The sequence below is a fragment of the Dromiciops gliroides genome, chromosome 6, assembly GCF_019393635.1.
Source record: "Dromiciops gliroides isolate mDroGli1 chromosome 6, mDroGli1.pri, whole genome shotgun sequence".
NCBI classification, from domain to species: Eukaryota; Metazoa; Chordata; class Mammalia; order Microbiotheria; family Microbiotheriidae; genus Dromiciops; species Dromiciops gliroides.
In genome coordinates this window covers 57,367,308-57,386,128 of record NC_057866.1, presented here as the reverse complement: position 1 = coordinate 57,386,128, position 18,821 = coordinate 57,367,308, and the positions used below count along the sequence as shown (strand labels likewise).

At 37.7% G+C, this 18,821-nt stretch overlaps 1 protein-coding gene across 1 annotated transcript in view; it reads right to left on the bottom strand.

Annotated features, from left to right (window-relative positions):
• Positions 1–18,821, bottom strand: part of ARAP2 (ArfGAP with RhoGAP domain, ankyrin repeat and PH domain 2) — a 234,808-nt gene that overhangs the window by 195,138 nt on the left and 20,849 nt on the right.

Sequence of the window (18,821 nt, the reverse complement as noted above, 5' to 3'; positions counted from 1 at the left end):
CTGCTCTGCTAAGTGCAGCAAGGCCAGCTACCACAAAACTGACTTTAAGGTAAAGAAAGACTAGGGGTGGGAAGGTGGTGGGGGAAGGGGAGAGGGAAGAGAAGCAAAAAAAAGTCACAGACCATTTACAGAGTTTGAGGGGCCATAAGCTGGAAATGGAGTGCCCATAATGACGAAATCACAAACCTTCTGAAGTACCAATGTACAACAAAGCAACAGAAAAAATATCAGTCTTGTACAATATTTCTTTTAGATAAAAAAATGTCTGAGTCTGGACCTGTGATTTCATTGCAACAGATAGTTTCCCTTGATGAAATACCTTCTACCAACATTTACTACAAAACATATAAAGAAACTAAAAATTCTATGAAAACAAATTTTGAAAACTATCCTTTTATGTAACTGGAAAATAACAAAATACTTTTATTTATTTAAAAAAAAACTAGGTGGCACAGTGGATAAAGCACTGGTCCTGGATTCTGGAGGACCTGAGTTCAAATCCGACCTCAGATACTTGACACTTACTAGCTGTGTGATCCTGGGCAAGTCACTTAACCCTCATTGCCCCGGGGTGGGGTGGGGGTGCCTATAAAGACATCTGGTTAGAGAAGGCACATGTAAATTATTCCCAAACAAGGCTGCCTTCACTGGAGAGACAGTTTCCTCCTTGAAACATGATACAATCCTAGAGAAACCATTTTAAAGTACGCTTTGAGCTGCAATTCTGGTTTTGCAGAGATAACCTGACTTTGCTGAGATGTTGCCATCATCCCCTCAGACACCAGCAGAAATCAAGGATGAACCTGAAAAAGACAGTGGCATACACACAGGTCCTTACTAGCCAACGGAACAGTGTTGAAATGGAGAAAGTCGAAAAATGAGGACAGCCTGTTTCAGCTGAAGTACTGAATCACACCTAGAAACCTGGAGTGTAACAAAGTGCCATAAAAACACTATCTTTGAGGTTGGGCCTCTGTACCCTTGGCACTCCCAGCCGTTACTACCTTATCCTCATTTAGCTTAAATTCCTTTTTTTTTAAGTATTTAAAGTTTACTATGGATCAGACCTTGGAAATAAATCTGCTTATTTAAACAGGATTAAATAGCTGATTAAGCAATAATCAGGTACAAAATCAGCTGGCAATCTATTGAATGATTCCATCAAGATTATTTTTGAATGTCATATTTGAAAGGCATAGCACTACAAAAGGAATGATACCAGAACAGAGTCAATAGAAAAAATGGAGACTTAACAAATACATTTACAAGGATCATAGGAGATAGTTCTAGATGATACATGCCTTTGCTCATGATATCCCATATACCTGGAATAGCCAAGCCCTCCCTAACTTGGACTACTTAATTCCTACTTATTCTTTAAAGTCCAACTCCACTATCACTTTCTCCAGGAAATATTCCTGATCCCTAAAGCACTTACAAAATGATATAGGATAAAACTGAAGAGACTATCCAAGTCAATGGGTTCAGTGATCTAGCTAAATCTATTTGCATCATAACCCCATCTACTAAGAAGGAAGAAGCTGTGCACACTGCTCTACAAACTTAATAAAATGTCTGTTGATGTTTATTGTAGAATAAAGATATATTATATTCCTCTTCATTCCTATGGCACTTTGTATCTTTCTGATGGTACTTATTCTATTGGGCCTTGTGTAGTCAATCAATAAATAAAACATTAAGTGCCTACTAAATGCCAGGCACTATGCTAACCAAAGAAGAATTTTTTTAAAAAAGCAAAAGTTAATTCCTGCTCTCAAGGAGCTTACAGTATAATGAGGGGAAAAGACATGCAAACGCTATGTACAATCAAGTTATATATTAGAAACATTCCAAAGGTGTCTAGTTACTTATTTGTATTAAATCCCCCTTCTTGATTTAAGGACAAGGCCCATGTCTTAACTATCATCATTTACAGAGCCTAGCCTTCAACAGAGAACGATGAAAAGAATACTAGACAATGAATCAACAAGCCTGAAAATAGGTCTCAATTTTGTTACATATGAGGTTTAGTGCCTGGAGCATATCACTTCAATTCTCTGATATACGCTTTTCTTATACATTAAAAAATGAGGCAGGACTAGATTAATGAATGGTTCCCAATGTGGGGTAATCTACTAGAGTTTTGAAGGAGATCCATAAATCAAGAAGTAAACCCTTAAGTAAAATATCTTCTATAGATCAAATTTTGCCCACACATATATTATCATTTTTCACATGCATATAGATACTATGATAGTTAATATCAAATATTAGTTACGACAAATGATAGTTGTATCAAATACAAATCTACAGTAAAACATTATTAAATTCACAATAGATTTCTTTCACTTATTTTCCTAATTAACGTACACCAATTAATTTAACAAGAATTTACTAAGTGCCTAATGTGTGCCAACTGATACACTGGAGAAGCAAAGACCAAAATGAAACAATACAACTTTTATCATATTATCACCATGAAATTTTCTGATTTTAAAAACAATCTTAAAGCTCTGGCACCACCAGAGTAAAAATGACCTTTAAAGCCCTTTCTGAAGCTCACATTTGTTTCATGGAACCAATTCCAAATTAGTTCTTTATTTTGGTTACTCTCAAGTATATGTACCATAGGAAGCCAAGATATGATGATATATTGGGCTTATGGTTAGATGGGATTTAACAAGGAAGTCTTCCAGGCAGAAGTGAATTATTAGCTGGATTCTGCAGCAGGTAAGGTATATGAGAGGAGTAAACCCTGAAAGCATCCTATATTGGCATTTTAAACCATATGCTTCTCTTCTCCTTACCTTGCCCTCATCAGAAAATTTTTATAGAGATCAAGAAGACTGGTGCTAGTGACAAGAGATCAAATAAAGGTACAAAATGGAGACGGGACAATTCATGGGCTGCTCCAACTGTGAGAAAATAAGGAAATAGCAATTCTTTTCTATCCCTTCCCCCAGAACCATCTATAACTCAGCTGATGTTAGCAGGAGGAAACATGAAGGAATGAGGACCATACGATCCATACATTTAGGACTGGAAGTTCAAATATAAAGGCTTTTGAAAAAGAGAAAAAGAGGAAAATAACATGTTTAAAAAAAAAGACAAATAGAGAAATACAAAAGAATAGCAGCAAGAGCCACTGAAGTAACAGAAAACGCCAAAGCCCCTGGTCCTGTCAAATTGATCAGTATCAGAAAGCTACAAGGTTTTTTTATTCATGGAAATGACGCTAAGAAAGATTCGTTACCATCTGCTGAAGTGCTGCAACTTAAGGAACCCCATTGCTGTTGTTGTTGGTCAGTAGTTTTCAGGAATGTTCAACTTCATAAATCCATTTGGGGTTTTCTTGGCAGAGATACTGGAGTGATTTGCTATTTCCCTCTCCAGCTCATTTTATAGATGAGGAAACTGAGGTAAACAGGTGTGACCATGTTACCCACCCCCCTACTCGACACACTCCAGTGGCTCACTATCATCTCCAGGATCAAATTTAAAACCCTTTGTCAATTAAAGCCATTCAGAATCTGCTGACCCCTTCCTACTTTTCCAATCTTCTTACATTTTACTTCCCTCAAGGTATTCTACAGTCCAGCAACATGGACCAGATTTTCATACCTCACACATAATAATACCATCTCCCAAATCCATACCTTTTCACTGCCTGGAATGCTCTGGTGGCTCAGTAGAGAGAGTGCTAGGCCTGGAGTCAAGAAGACCTGAACTCAAATCCAGTTTCCAATACTAAATGTATGATCCTGGGCAAGTCACTATTATTTATTATTATTATTTATTACCTCTGTTTCCTCAACTACAAAATGAGGATGATGGTAAAAGCTATTACACAAGGTTGTTGTGGGGATCAAATGAGAGAATATTCATAAAAAAGTACTTAACAGAGTGCATAGCACATAATAGGTACTATATAAATGTTTATTTCCTTCTATCCCTTCCCTTCCCTTGAACTCCTGGCTTCCTTGGTTCCTTCAAGACTTATCCCAAACATTAATGCACAGTTGGTGTAGTGAACTGGTACAACCATTCTGGAGAACAATCTGAAGCTATGCCCAAAGGGCTATGAAATTGTGCATAACCTTTGACCCAGCAATATCACTACTAAGTCTATATCTCAAAGATCAAAAAGGAAATGGACCCACATGTACAAAAATATTTATAGCTGCTCTTTTTATGCTGGCAAACAATTGGAAATTGAGGGGATGCCCATCAATTGGGGAATGGCTGAACAAGCTGTGGTATATGATTGTGATGGCGTACTACTGCTCTGTAAGAAATTATAAGCAAGATGATTTCTGAAAAACCTGGCAGACTTCAATGAACTGATGCAAAGTGGAGTGAGCAGAACCAAGAGAACATTGTACATACTAACAGCAACACTGTACGGTGATCACCTGTGAATGACTTAGCTATTCTAATATAATGATCCAAGATCATTCAGAAAGACAGGATGAAATATGCTACCTACCTCCACAGAGAAAACTGATGAAGTCTCAGTGTAGACTGAAACCTAATTTTTTCACTTTCTTTGTTTTTCTTGCTTTTTTTATTAAATAGAATTTTATTTTCCAAAATATATGTAAAAACAAATTTTAATGTCAATTTTTTAAAAAATTTGTGTTCCAACTTCTCTTCCTCTTCTATTCCCACCCCCCACCCACTAGAACTCAAGCATTTCAAAATAAGTTATACATGAGTAGTGTAAAGAATTAATTGTTATTTGAGGTTTTTATGCCTCTGCACTCACTGGCCTGGGGCTCCACAAACCACATGGTGCTCCACCCACTGGCTGTAGCCATTGCCATGGCGCTGGCACCTCACATCATCACCACTCGCCCACGCCTACATGGGCCTGGCAAAATTATAATGATTGGAAGCCTAGTGAGGGCAGTCATGTGACTGTCAGAGCGGCCATCCAATTGGCATGGGGCTGTGGGGTTTCTGGGATTGGGGGAGGAGAATTGGACATTCTAGCTGGACGCTGGAAGGCAACAGGGGTTCTGCTGTGTATTCTCAGCTGATTCCTGGGAGGTGGTATTTCTTCAGGTTGTATAATCTCCCTTTCCCCATTTTATTTCCTTTCCCGTGATCCTACTGATCCTGTTTGTGTTTTTTGTTTTTTTTAAGTTCATTCTTGTTAAAATAAATCCTATTCTGTTTTGAGGGAGGCTGCCGGTCTCCTTCCTTGCCCCAATATTGCAGCGAGAGCCACTTAGCTAACACTCCCCAATTAAAAATTGGTCCCCACAGTAGTCAAGGAAAACATTCCCACATTAGCTAGGCTGTGAGAGAAAACAGTCAAAAATACCCCAAAACTTCAGATTGAGGAATTGTCAAAGAGGGAAAAAAAATTTTTTTTAATGTGTTTCCATCTGTTTCAGATACTATCAGTTTTTTCTCTATAGACGGGTTGCCATTTTCATTAGTCCTTCAGGGTTATATTGGATCATTACCTTGCTGAAAATAACCGGGTCCTTCCCAGCACATCATCTTACACTATTGCTGTTATTTTGTATATAGTACATTTCACTCTGCTTCAGTTCATGTAGCTCTTTCCAGGTTTTTCCGATAGTATCCTGTTCATTATAACCTGAATAAAGTACCTTAAACTTGACAAAGAATTTTCTTCATATTAGCCCAGCAAAGTAGGTACCATACATTTTGCCATTATAATCAATCTTCATAACTATTTCCCTCCATCCTATTCCCTTCCCATGATATTTACTCTATTTTCTATCTTCTTTTAACCTATTCCTCCTCAAAAGTGTTTAACTTCTGACTGTCCCCTCCCCTACTCTACACTCGCTTTTTTAAAAATAGCATAGCTAATATGGAAATGTGTTTTGTATGATGCATATATATTGATATCACATTTCTTACCCTAGTAGGGGGAAAGGAAAGAATTAGAAACAAACAAAAAAAATGTTAAAAATAAATAAATGATTAATTTATTTTTAAAAGACATGCTAAATCACACCTTCTGCAGGAGACATTTCCTCCTCTTCCATTCCCTGTAATATTATTTTTTATTCACACACACTATATGTGTGTGTGTGTGTGTGTGTGTGTGTGTATGAGAGTATGAGTGTGTGTGTATATATATATATATATATATATATATATATGTACATTGTATCTACACATCTTTGAGGATAGGAACGTTTTGCTTTGTTTTTTTTTACTTTATCACCAACATTTTTTTTTTTTGCGGGTAAATGAGGGTTAAGTGACTTGCCCAGGGTCACACAGCTGGTAAGTGTCATGTGTCTGAGGTCGCATTTGAACTCAGGTCCTCCTGAATCCAGGGCCGGTGCTCTACCTACTGCGCCACCTAACTGCCCCTACCAATATTTATAACAGTGTTTAACAAATGGTTATTGGACCAGAAAGACAAAAATGACAGAAAAACCTTTGATAGTTGAATCTATATCCATCCCTTGACTAGCCAAGCCTCAACCGTGAATGCTGAGTGCCACTAAGTCAAGCAACTGAAATGTTTTTTGTTCAAAATATGAGATTGCCTATAAACTCACTGCTAATACTTGGTTCATTTCAAAGTTCTATTAATACTAACAGGAAAACTACTACACCATAAAAATAGAAATTATTAAAACTACAAAGAATACTTACATGAAATGAATGAAGAAAATAGAACTACAAGGACAATATACCCACTGATGACAACTAATAATACAACAGTGGCAAAAAATGGCCTTAGAAAGTCTAGAGAAAAAAATTCAAAGGAGAGCAAAGAAATGAGTCAATTGTGTTACTCCCTTCTAAGATTAATATTCATCTTTTCTTTTAAAAAAGCAGTGTCTAGATGTATGCACAATCATTACAATCACATCTGCCCTGTTTTCTCTTTTCTTTGGTTCTTAATTATGGATCTGAATATTTATATCTGTCAATGCTTAAAAAAACTGAAAAGTGTGTTATACTAAATAATGTCTTCATTGCAAGTAATACATATATTATATGTATTATTTTCTATCTAGAATATGAATTCTTTCCCCCTTTACTTTTAGAAGTGGAAGGCTATTCTATGAACAAAGAATGTCTATGCAGCAACCCTTAGTTCCTTTCTAATCATTTCTGGGTTTTCCCAGAATGTACATTTTATCCAAGACTGAGCCTTCCTACTTTCTTAAATCAAAAGGCTATTATATAAAAATCACAAGTATACAAGGTCTTCTGTCTCACCTTGTGTAAGAGAGAATGGTCCTTGGCCTGAAATTCAAAGTCTTCTAAGATCTGACCCCAAGCTACTTTTTAAATCGAATCTCTTAATATTCCCTAGTGCTCTAGCCATTCAGTCTCACACCACTGTACCTTCTTTATTCACGCTATTTTTTTTTCCTGCCTGGAATGTACTCCCACCATTCACCATTGATGCTTATTAACAACCCACGCATCCTAGGAAGGTTCAACTAGAAAAGTTACACTATCCATGAAATAATCAAGTGAACCAGAAGGGATCTCCCCTTATCAAATTCCTGTAATACTTAATACCTCTTGAGAAAGACTGCCTTTACTATTGAAATCATCTCAAGAAAACTCAGCAAAGAGAAAGGTTTCTCAGAGAGCCACACCTCTGTGCCATGCCTTCTCCCCATGAGAAGAAATGCAAGGATTCCTCTCTTGCTTCTTTCTTCCTTTCCCCAGCGCCTAAATAAACAATTATTTTACTCTTCTAAAACAAACAGACAAACAAACAAAAAAACCTTCAGCAAAGGCTAGAGTATCTAAATCATTAACATCTCTTTCAGGGAAGTTTTCAGTATACAGTAATACGAGTTGAGACAACAACCCTGTGAGGTAGGTTCAATAGGCATACTCTCTATGTTATGATTTAAAAAACTGGGGGCAGCTAGGTGGCGCAGTAGATAAAGTACCAGCCCTAGATTTAGGAGGACCTGAGTTCAAATCCAGCCTCAGACACTTGACACTTACTAGCTGTGTGGCTTTGGGCAAGTCACTTAACCCTCATTGTCCCGCAAAGGAAAAAAAAAGAAAAGAAAGAAAAGAAAACTGAAGCTTGGGGATGTTAAATAAATTGCCCAAAATCCCACAGCTCATAAGTGCTGAGAAGCAGGATTTGAACTCTTTTCTTCTTGATTCCACCATGCTATTTTCATGGCTTCATCAACCTTAAAGAGTTCATTTTGTAAAACCCTGTGGAACTTTTTTTTTTAATTAATAAAGTATTTTATTTTTTTCCATTACATGTAAAGATAGTTCTCAACCTTTGTTTATACAAGCTTTACAATTTCAGATTTTTCTCCCTCCCTCCCCTCCCCCCCCTTCCCTCCCCCCTCCCCTAGACAGCAGGCAATCTGATATAGGTTATATATATATATATATATATATATATATATATATATATATATATATACACACATAATAACATTAATCCTATTTCTGTTTTAGTCATGTTATAAGAGAAAAAAATCAGCAATGATGGAAAACCTCAAAATAGAAAAAAAACAACAGCATCAAAAACAAAAGAAATAGTATGGTTCATTTAGCATCTATACTCCGCAGTTCTTTTTTTTTTTCCCCCCTGGATTTGGAGATCCTCTTCAATCACGAGTTCCCTGGAACTCTTCTGTGCCATTGCATTGGTGAGAAGAATATAGTCCATCACAGTAGATCAACACTCAATGTTGATGTTACTGTGTACAATGTTCTTCTAGTTCTGCTCATCTCACTCATCATCAGCCCACGCAAGACCCTCCAGGTTTCTCTGAACTCCTCCTGCTCATCGTTTCTTATAGCACAATAGTATTCCATTGTATTCATATACCACAACTTGTCCAGCCATTCCCCAATTGATGGGCACCCCCTCAACTTCCAATTCTTTGCCACCACGTAAAGAGCAGCTATAAATATTTTTGTACATGTGGGTCCCTTTCCCCCTTCCCTGTGGAACTTTTTTAAAGTAACTAACGAAGACCAAAATTGGCTTATGGAATCAAGTATTATTAAGTGTTTGAATTATAATTACATAATCCATTGGAGCCTTAATTGATTTATTATTTATATTTTATTATTTCTCTGTCACTCTCACTTCCCTCTGCCTAAATGAATTTCAAATAAATAAAAATTAAGACTACAAAACAAACATGCATAGACCAGCAAAACAAACTGACACTGGCTGTATCCAAAATTGTATGTCTCTCTCTTTCTTTCTTTCTTAACTTCTTTCTTTCTTTTTTGTCTCTTTCTATTTTTTGAGTTCATCATCAATCTGGAGAGATGTAGGTAACATATACCCTTAGTCCTCTGGAATCATCACTTATCATTCATGTTGTTATCACTATATGACCCATTCTCCTACTTCTGCTCACTTTACTCTGCATTATTTCATACAAGTCACCCCAGTTTCCTCTGGAACTATCAATTTTGTCATTTCTTCTGGCACAATATTCCATCATTTTCATATACTATAATTTGTTTAGCTATTCCCCCACAGGAACGCTACCCCTACCAGTTTCTAGTTTGAGGCAACTAGGAAAAGAGAAGATAAAAATATTTTTATACCTATGGATCCTTCCCTCTCATCTCTTTGGACTAGTAGAGGCACTGTTGAATCAAAGGAATGCAGAGTTTAGTGACTTAAAAGGTATAATCCAAAATGATTTCCAAAATGGTTAGACAGAGCACTAGTCTGCTTGTTTTCCTGTACGCATTTTCCTCTTTTGTTATCTTGGCCAGTCTAAGAGACATGAAAGGGAACCTCAAGAAGTTCAATTTCAATCAATCAATAAACATTTGTTGAGTGCCTTCTGTGAACTAGAGGGTGGCCAGGTGAAAAGAATGCTGGGCTTGCAATCAGAAGACTCATTTTCCTGACTTCAAATTCGACTTCAGACATTTATGAGCTGTTAAATTCTAGGGATACAAAAGAAAGACAAAAGAAAGTCCTTGCCCTCAAGGAGTTTTATACTCCAGTGGAGGACATAACATACAAATCAGTCTTTATAAAGGATAAATAGGAAATTAACAGAAAGAAGCCCTTGGAATTAAAATGGGTTGAGAAAGGTTTCTAGAGCCTTGCAGTCTAACTGATTGTGATATGGAGAACTTTATTATTTGGCTGTTGATGGCTTAGAGCTCTTCCTCAGAAAACCACTTTTATGTATCCTTTTACATTTATCTATTGGAGAATGACTCAGTCTCATAAATTCGAATTCGTTCCATTGAATATGAAACCATTATAAGGGAAATTTGATGTAAAGAATTCTCCCCACTTACCTGATTCCCTTTAATGTGAGCTATATTAGTTATATTTGTGAAAAACTTTAAAAAAAATTTATGTCATCAGAATTGTCTATTTCATCTCCTGGGATCTTCTCAGTCCCTTTGAATGACAATTACATAAACCATTCAAGTCTGTATCAGTGCAAACTTCTTAGTAGTTGTTCTTAAACGTTATCAAGAACATTAAGTAATTCAACAGGTTGTTTGTTTTTTTGTTTTTTGGGGTTTTTTTAAGTACTATGCATCCATGCAGGCACTAAGTTATATGCTACACTATGTGCTAAACAATTATATTAAAAAATTGTGATTAGTGCCTTGAAGTTCATGTAATATGACATGGGAATTTAGAAGCAAAAGAGATCATTTCTGTAAGGATGACAGAAGACTTCATGAAGAAAGTTACATTTGGCCTCAGGATTAAAGGATGGATAGGGTTATGAACAAAATAGATCTATATAGTCCAATCTTTTCATTTGGGATGAAGAAACAGGGGACCATGGTGATTAAAAAGCTTGTCCCAAATCACAAAGCTGGTTAGTGACAAAGCTTGGGCTAGAAAAGAGGTCAAGAGAAAGAAAAGAACAGTCCAGGAAAAGAAAACAAACGAATGAGAGGTAGCAAAATACAAGGTGTATCCAGAGGAATATCAAAAAGGCTACTTTGGTTGAAGTATGGGGCATTAGTGGAAGTTCAAATGAGAAATGTAGGATGGGTCAAGATTGTGAATGATCTCAAATACTATCGGACCGAGATTGGAATTTATCCTATAAATAAAAAGTTTATGTAAAAAAAATTTAGTAGATATGTGGAATGAACAAAATTGTGCACTGGTGCCTAGGATGGTACCTGACATTGCTGAAGATTAATCTGGTGGTAATGTAAACAGCAATGGGGAGAAAACCATGTATGATGCAACAATCACAGATGACAGGTTCATAATTTGGTACGATGGCAAAGAAATGAATGATGTCTTCAGAGATACAATTATCCTACCTGCTCTCATTTTCTACTATACCCCAGTTTTTAGCATACCTACACTCCAGCCTTCTTGTAGTAAAATACTCAAGCTGACCTAACATTTAACAAATTTCTCCCTGGCTATTGTGGTAAAAAACAGAAGTTTTGGGGGCAGCTAGGTGGCTCAGTGGACAAAGCACTGGCCTTGGATTCAGGAGGACCTGAGTTCAAATCCAGCTTCAGACACTTGACACTTACTGGCTGTGTGACCCTGGGCAAGTCACTTAACCCTCATTGCCCCACCAAAAAACCAAAAACAAACAAAAACAAAACAAAACAAAACAAAAAAGAAAAACAGAAGTTTTAGCTGAATCATTTAAGAGTTGAGCGCATGCTACTGAAGCGGCTTTTGAAGGACCTCCCTTTTGGAGACAAACTTCCAGCACACCAGCTTAAAACTGAGGGAGGAATGGAAGTTCGGTGTCTCTGGCTTTTCAACTTAGCCATGGCGGCGCATGTGTTGGATGTTCGGCTCTGGTTCTCGGCCTGGCGGGCAGTTTGGGACTCGGTGAGTTTTATACAGGAAAATAAACTAAGCTTAGATCTAAGATTATTCATTTGTATTTCTACTTTCCTATTTCCCTAATTGGTATCACCTTTTGTTGTCTAATTAATTCCCAAGCAATAAAAACTAACCCCTCAGTGATTAAAGCTCAGAGGCTTCTTTTTCTTAGTGGTCTGGGAGATATATATATATATATATATATATATATATATATATATATATATATATATATATATATATATATATATATATATATATATATATATGTGGGAAAAGTTAAAAGGGGGAGTTTAATGCTTGTATATCCAATTCTAAATCTCACACTATGAATGGATCCAATTGTTCTGTGAAAGAATCTAAACATAAGTGAGATCACAGTACTAGGCATATACCCCTAAGAATGTCTAAGATAGCAAGAATGGTTTCATATGTACCAAAATAACAACACTTTGTGGCAGCTGGAAAAACAAAAACAAAAACAAAACCTAACAAGTAGGCACTCTTTCCCCTGGAGAATGTGGCTGAATAAAAGGTGACATATGGAGGTTCTTGCTGACCTTTGTTTCAAAGAGGAGCAATGACCTCACAGGGTGATGTCCTGTCTCCTACATGAATTGGATTGATGTAAGGCAGAGTCACACAAAGCCTCACTCTCTCTTCCAGAGTCATCACAGTCCAGTGGCAAGACAAAAGTCAGGATGACTAGCGATCACCCAGGATGTAGTGGATGACCTTGGCACCTTTGATATCTGATCAAGTTCTAAGGGCTCCCATTCCACAAGGAAGGAATCCTCACATGCTTGTCTACCCCAATCATATGAACGTAACAGATTACCAGGTTGAATGAAGTAAAGAATATGAAGGATTTGCAGAAACATGAGAAGACTGGTACAAAAAGTAAAGTGAAGAGCACCAGGAAAACAATATTCACAGTGACTGTATTACTATCAATGAAAAGAACACTGAAACAAACTCTGAGTGTAATGACCAATCTTGGTCCTGGAGATTATGAAATGCACTTCCCTCCATTTAGCCAACTGATAGCAGACTTCAAGCACAGTGTATTGTAAATATAAGAAAATTCATGTGTCAACTGGTCTTCCTTTATAGCTTTTCTTTATAAAAAAACATATAGGGACACCGAGTATTATAGTCAATCTACAATCTAGAAACAAAATATTTATTCTATTAAGTATAATAAAACTTTTAAAATCATATTTTTCTATCTATCATGCTGTAATGATTGGAATGACGCCACCTGCTGGATACTTACTGAAGAAGAGTTCTGCCCATGAAGTGAAGGTCTTTGAGGGCAAGACCAGGAGTCTTTTCTTTGGCGGGAGGAAGTGACGCGGACTAGTGGGAGGAGGAAGGAAGAGACTGGCGCTGACTCTGGGGCTCTTTCCTGAGGACGCTGGCGGAGAAGGGAGCTAGAAATGTGCTCTCCCTTTAATAGATAGGAATCTAGGCCTTTCTCTCTCTCTTTACCAAATTCTTATTCTCCTTAATAAATGCTTAAAAGTCTAACTCTTGCTAAAGCTTGTAATTGATTGGCGACCACTCATTAGATATTTTAGACAGTTTAGCTAGAATTTTAACCCTTAACAATGCTATATTTCTTCTATCTCCCTTGACAACCACGGGGAGATGCAATGTGACATACTGGAAACAGTATACTATATGCTGGGCTCCTGTCTCAACTGTCAGTTACTAGCTTTTTGGCTTTATTTCATCATTATTTATCACTGTTAATATTCTGATATACAGGCCCACAGAATTCTGTTTTTTCATCCTTAATGAGTTCAGTGATTGACTCACAATCTCTCTTCTTCCCAAATCCTCACACTAAAAGTCTTCAAAATACATATTAATATTCCCTAAATATCCTAAATTCCCAGTCCTTTAATTTGGTATCTTGCCATGACCTATTCTTATATTCTATTGAAGCTCTACTCAAGGCTGTGTAAGAGGTTTGTACAACTCATGACTTTTTTCATCACCAACTCTGTCTTCCTATTACTTAAGTGGAATAAAATTTCACAGATGCAGCCTCACAGCAAACACTGGCATTTAAAGGACTAAGTCATTGTAAAGAGAAGAGACGGACAGGACATGAAAGCGACATAGGCATATGTAGTACAAAGTGCTGGACCAATTATAGACTTATTCTCTCCAAGCTAAACATTCATATTCAACAGAAGCAATGGTCTCAAAGTAAGAAAAACACCAGAATGTCAACAGATTACAATGCTTCTGAGGGTGAACGGTTCTTTGCTAATTCCAAAAGAAAGTCAAGCCAACACAGGGTTTGCAACAACAGATCAGAAAAGATATGGGCAACTTTCAGAAATCTGGTGTACAGCATCACATTTACTCATCTAGACCAGAACACTTGCAAACATCAAGCTTGGCTTAACAAAAATGATTGGGAAATTAAGAAGCTGCTAAACCGAAAACAAGAACTCCACAGGGTTTACCAGGAGGAAAGTTCCCCTGTCTCTAAGAAAGCAGCATTTATGGGCTGATCTCATTGTTGTATGCCTATGAAACCCAGACAGTATAATACCAGTAACATGCCACAAAACTGAATTGCTTCCATTTGAATTGTCTTAGGAAAATTCTGAAGATCAACTGGCAAGATAAGGTACCAGTCCTTTCTAGAGCTAAACTACCAAGCATTCAAACTCTTCTGCAGAGAGTATAACTAAAATGGACTGACCATGTTGTTCAAATACCAAAAGTATGTTTGCCTAAAAGAATATTTTACAGAGAACTCACACGAGGCAAGCACTCACACAGAGGTCAAAAGAAGAGCCACAAGGACACTTTCAAGGTCCCTCTGAACAAAAAAGGTGCTGTACCATATGAGCATAAGTAGAATTTCCATAGCTAAAAAGAAATATGAGATGCACAAATTTAGAGACATCTCCACTCCAAATCTTTATATGAACTATTTGTGCCTGACCTGCAATAGAGCCTTCTGAGCTCACATTGGTATAATATGCCACAGTCAGACACACTGTAACTTGACCCCCAACATAACAATGTCATTTTGGTCCTCTTAGAGAATGATGGACAACAACCAACCAACCAACTCAAGGCCCTGTACAGTAGGAGCCTCCACTCCCTTTACTTTCACCATCTTCTCTTTTTGCAATCTGGTTTCCGACCTCAACATTCAACTGAAACACTTCTCTTCAAGGTTGTTTATTGTCTCTTAATTATCAAATTAGTGGCCTTTTCTCAATACTTACTTTTTTTAAACTGCTCTGCAGCCTTCATATTGCTGATCACGTTTTTCTCCTGGATACTCCCTTGTAATCCTCCTCGTCACCCAGGCTTACAACCTACAGGTCATCCTGGACTCTCTCAATATCCCAATCAATTGTTAATCCTATCACTTCTACCCTTTTAATTTCTCAACTATATGCCCCCTCTTCTCCTCTGAAACTAGCACCATCCTGGTACAGGAGCCCATCACCTCCCATCTGAACTACTGCAATAGCCTACAAGTTGGCATCCCTGACTCAAAGCCTCTCCCAACTCCAATTCATCCCCCATTCAGCTGTCGAATTGATCTTCCTAAAGAGCTGGTTTGGCCATGTAATCCCCTATTCAATAAACTCAAGTGATTCTCTATTGCTTTCAAGAACAAATATATATCATATCCTCTGTTGGACTTTTAAAGATCTTCATGACCTGTTCCCTTCCTACATTTCCAGCCTCCCTTACACCTTAGGTCCTCTGCTAACTCTGTGATCCAGCACTGGCCTCCCTGATGATCCTCAGACACAACAGAGCCATCCCCCATTCCCAGAATGCTCTCCCCTCCTCATCTCTGCCTCCTCCAGGCTTTCTTCAAATCTCAGCTAATGTCCTACCTTCTACAAGAAGCCTTTCCCATTCTCCTCAATCACAGTGCCTTCCCTCTGTTGATTAGCTCCAATTTATCCTGTATATATCTTGTTTCTTTATAAGTTGTCTCCCCCATTAGACTAGGTGAGCTCCTTTGAGAGCGGAGACTTACTTTTTGCCCTTTGCTCATCACATAACATACAATTAATAAATACTAACTAACTCTAACAGAGATAGTCATACCTTGCTCTTGCAATCACTCGGAAGTGTTCCATTTCCAAGTTCATGAACTCTAAAATTCTTTTATCTGATCATAATGTTTTATCATTCTGTCTTTCCCTATGACTTATGACCTCTAACGCTACTCTTTGACATCTAAAGCTATTCTCTGTCTTCACCATGACCTCCAATTCCCCCACCCTCTCAGCACTTTCCCTGGCCATCACCCCTGCACTATTACTAGCCTCCCTTTCATTACACTACCTTTCATAGTAAATATGCATGCTTCATAAGGAGTGAACAAATGATAACAGTGGGCAGACTGCTTTTATGAGGTCCCTCCCACAGAATAATAAAACAGTTCTTTCTCTAAGCAGAGAAGTAGGGGGACTACAAGGGCAAAATATTGCCTATTGCCTATATAAGCAGATACTATATCTCTTTTTACTTAATGTATTTTTTAATGAAGGAATGCTTCAATTAGGGAGTGGGAAGTTGGGGAAAGAATAACCAAAACTTGACCTTGATATGAAAAACAAAAAAAAATCAATAAATGTAATTTTTAGAAGAGAAATGTAAGAACTTGAAACGCAAAGACCAATTTTTCATCCCATGCTCAAATCAAGGAACCACAGTTTTTCTTTCACTTTTCAGTAAGTCAATGAGCAGTTATGTGCTAGAAAGACAAGAAGGACAAAAATCAGTCCCTGCCTTCAAGGAATTCCCAATCTAATGGGGAAGACAACCTGCAAACAGAGAAATACAAAAAAGCCATATGCAGGAGAAGTAGAAAATAAATGACAGGGGAAAGAACCATAATTATGAAAGGCCGGGAAAGGCTTACTGTAGAAAGCAGGATTTTAGCTGGGCCTTGAAAGAAGGAAACCAGAGTATCTAGGAGAGAGAGCATTCCAGGCATGGGGTAGACAGCCAGAGAAAACGTCTAGAGAAAGGAGATGGAGTATTTTGTTTATAGAACAACAAAAAAGTCAGTGTCACTGGATCAAAGAGTATATAGAGCTGGATAAGATGTGAGAAGCCTGGAAAGGTAGGAGGGAGCAAGGTTATAAAGGGCTTGGAATGACGGGTGTATGGGTGTGTGTGTGTGTGTGTGTGTGTGTGTGTGTGTGTGTGTGTGTGTGTGAGAGAGAGAGAGAGAGAGAGAGAGAGAGAGAGAAGAGAGGAGACAGACAGACACAGACAGACGGACGTGGCCAGATACAAAAGAGCTACAGGAAAATCACCTTGGTAGCTGAATGGAGGGTGGACTGCAGTGGGGATAGAATTGAGATAGGTGAACTCTTATAGGCATTAGCGACAGATTAAATATGGGGGAGGGGGGTGATAATCAAGGATGACAACTAGGTTGTAAGCCCTAGGGGACCAGGAAGATGGTATTACAATACTATGCTACAGTGATTAAAAAAAAAAAAGTTTCCAAAAGGGGAAAGTTTAGGGAGTTTAGTTTCGAAAATAACTGAGTTAAGATGTATATAGGACTAGGGACAGCTAGGTGGCACAGTGATTAAAGCAACCAACCCTGGATTCAGGAGAACCTGAGTTCAAATCTGGACTCAGATACTTGACTAGCTATGTGACCCTGGGCAAGTCACTTAACCCTCATTACCCCGCAAAAACAAAAACAAAAAGATGTGTATAGGGCATTCAGTTTGAGATGTCTGAAAGGTAGGTGTAGATGAGAGACTGGAGCTCAGCAGAGGGGTAAAAACCTGGATAAGTAGATTTGAAAATCATCAGCATAGAAATGAGTATTGGATCCATGGGAGCTGATGGAATCACCAAGTTAAGTAGTATAGAAGTATAAGAGGACCCAGGACAGAGATTTGTGAGACATCTTTGATCTCTTTGGGTGTCTTATTGCAAAATGGCAATTAAGCTCCGACACAATTATACTCAGAGTACAAAACACTAAATAATTCTAACCAATTCTCTATTATTTACAGATTTATAAATAACTCAGACATTCAACTCTTTCTCCTCACTCATATATAGGTCATTTCACTCTTCATTAACACCTGCATGAGTTGGTGAAAAGGGAAAAATAAAGAGACAGATACTCAACCTACTCAATTATATTACTCAGTATCCACTCATTAAGGATTCCTGGGAAGGGCTGAAACTACTGAGTAAGATGGAAATTTCAAAAATTCAGTCTGTGAACATAAGGCTTTTTTGGTCATTTGGGGGTGGGCCTAGAGGGGAGACAGAGATAGGGTATTTGGATATTGAGTTATATCCATGTATTCATTTCATAATTACGATTTTAAAAACAGTTTCTCAAAGGATAAACACCCTAAGTCTGGGCCAGTGATTCAGCAAGCTAGAAACAAAGTAAGGTAACCAATACTCACAGACCCTAGGGACTATATCAAATCAACTCAGTTCAGTGAATCACAGGTAGAGATTAACTCATTCTAGGAGGGGAAGCCCTTATGGTAAGAAGCATGAGCTCAGGCTCCATTCATCTGGGCATAAATGAGAGTCCATTTCTACATCAAGTACCAAGTTAACATGGAAATAGCCAGATGATTCAATTTATTTCAGGTAGCCAATAAGCAGGGCAGAGAGATGAATTGAGGAAACAAAACAAAACAAAGGAGAGGCAGGGATAACCTCCAGATTAGTAATGAAATAAACACTAAAACCTGAAACACGAGTGGGAGATGAGCTTTTTTGGTATTTGGAACCAAAGCTCTCTTACTGTAAATCAAAAGGGAGCGCCAACAGAAGTTTAGGTTAAAAAAAAATCTCATGAAACAGCCGAACCAAAAGGAACCACTGGAGGTGAATTAGGGGTTCTTTGTCCAACATAGATTGCTTTGGAAGTGGTGTAAGACTGGAACAGCAGGCTGCATACATTAAAATATCAAGTGCCCAAACTGAAGAATTAGAAGTAAATATTATTATTAGTCAGGGGAAGAAA